We start from the raw sequence: 2,195 nt of genomic DNA on the forward strand, positions 1-2,195 counted from the left end.
TGTTCACCAGTCGCCACTGAGTATATAATGTTCACCAGTTGCCACTGGATATATAATGTTCACCAGTCGCCACTGAGTATATAATGTTCACCACAAATCTCCAGTGAGTACAGTTGCCCTCCCCCCGTATCCACAGATTTTTTTATCCACGGATTCAACCATCCACAGCTTGAAAATATTGAAAAATAATATGAATTCCAAACGGAAACCTTGACTTTACCATTTTTATAAGGGACGCCCTATGCCACTGTATTTAATGGGACTTTTTAAGTAGCCACGGGTTTTTGGTATCCATGGTGGGTCTTGGAATTAAACCTCAGTGGATACCAAGGCCCCAGTGTATAAAGTAAATTATATCAGAATACTATAGTAATCTGACCGGGACCCTATAGTTTTTGACTAGCTCTTTGGACTATGTTGGCAGGGGGATGGCTTTGCTGTCACCCTAAGCTCTCTCCTTTAAACTGCCAATAAAGTCCCTTTTGTCACGGGGTGCCATTTGCTCCACATTGGCTATGCCTCTGTGGGCATCTGTAGGGACCAGGTGGCACCTTTCAGAAGGCTGGATTTAGCTCACTGGCAGCTAGTGGCTGACCCCTTGCTCCATGCTACTAGGAAGATCCTACAAAAGACTGTTACTGGCTGCTCTGCTACCATTTCATGGTGTAGGATGCCGGTTCGAAGCACACTGCAAAAATCATCTGGTTTTAGGCTGTGTTAACTGCCTGGGCTCAGTGCTAGGGAAACCTGAGAATCATAATTTGGTGTGACACCAGAGCTTCCTGATAGAGAAGGCAATATGCCTCACAAAACTATGATTCCCGGTATTCGCTAGCATCGAACCTGGACAGTCAAAGCGGTCTCAAACTGGATTATTTCTGCAGTGTTTTGGACTACAAGCTACATTTAGCTATTACTCTGCTGCAAAGCAGCCAGCGGCACCTTGAAATCAGAGACCAAGTGCTTTGGCAACAGGAAAGAATTATTATCATTGTTATATATTATGATTATATATTATATATCCTTTTCCCCAAAACTGGGGCTTAGGGCAGTTTATGATATTAACCAACAGTACCATTAAAAGCATACCCAAAACAAGTACATGAAAACAGGATTAAATTGGGACAATAATTTAGCCACGACCCCTTCTCAAGCTGCCCTTTGCAAGTTATTCTCATGGAATCACAGACTCATAGAAGAGCTTTGGAAGAGACCACAAGGGCCATCCAATATCCAATATTGTTGTTATTATGTATGATGATGATGATGATGATGATGAGAGCCGGCAATGGCGTAGTGGTTTGAGCGCTGGACTCCAACTCTGGAAGCCAGGGTTCGAGTCCTAACTCAACCATGGAAACCCCCTGGGTGACCTTGGGCAAGTCACACTCTCTCAGCCTCAGGAGGAAGGCAAGGGAAACCATCCTCTGGAAAAAAAAAACCTGGCCAAGGAAACCCCTTAGGGATAGGCTCTCCTTTGGGCAGACCCTCCATATTTGTTTCCCTTCTTGGCTGCATCCACACTGGAGAGATAACCCAGTTGGGCAGCGCTTTAACTCTTTGGCTGAAGTGCTATGGAATTCTGGGAGTTGGAGTTTGTTGTTCTGCTCCACTCTGGGCCCACAACAAATTCCAACTCCCACAGTTCCATAGCACTTCAGCCACACAAAGAGTTAAAGCGCTGTCAAACTGGGTTATCTCTCCAGTGTGGATGCAGCCCTTGGAAAGTCCTCCATCCATTTCCCCTGGCCATGGGGCAGCCTTCCCTATCTTTTGGGGGAGAAGAGGGGGGTAAAAAACCAAAGCCTGGAGCCTCTGCAAGAAGAGAGAAGTGGCCCAAGCCAAAGGGTCCCTTGCATTAGAAAGGCTGGAGGAGTCTCCCTTACCTGCTTGGAGAGGCAAAAGCGGGAAGAAAGGGAACAACCCAGAAGTGAAACTCTCTCTCTCTGTAAGGGAAAAGGCACTGCAAATGCTCCTCCTCCAAGGCAGGCGGGGGAGAGCAAGGGCTGGGCTTGCAGACTGGTGCCATAGTAGCCTTTGGAAAGGTCACAGTGGAGCCTTTCCAACTAGTTGCCTGGCCTCCTTCCTCCCTTTGGCTCTGAAATAGCATCTCTGCCCCCCTCACACAGGTTGAAAAACTTTCCCATGTGGATGCCCCCCCCCTCACTTTACACACTCCCGCTCCCCCGAGTCCC

The 2,195-nt window shown here is 47.3% G+C and overlaps 1 protein-coding gene across 1 annotated transcript in view; it reads right to left on the reverse strand.

The window, feature by feature from the left end:
• TSPO (translocator protein) overlaps positions 1 to 1,972 on the reverse strand; it is a 32,501-nt gene extending 30,529 nt beyond the window's left edge. The window contains exon 1 of the mRNA XM_042467103.1: positions 1,887 to 1,972. The gene's annotated coding sequence lies outside the window, so the exon portion shown is untranslated. The remainder of the gene's footprint in view (positions 1 to 1,886) is intronic.
• Between the last annotated feature and the right edge of the window lie 223 nt (positions 1,973 to 2,195).

This window comes from Sceloporus undulatus, chromosome 5, assembly GCF_019175285.1.
Source record: "Sceloporus undulatus isolate JIND9_A2432 ecotype Alabama chromosome 5, SceUnd_v1.1, whole genome shotgun sequence".
NCBI lineage: Eukaryota > Metazoa > Chordata > Lepidosauria > Squamata > Phrynosomatidae > Sceloporus > Sceloporus undulatus.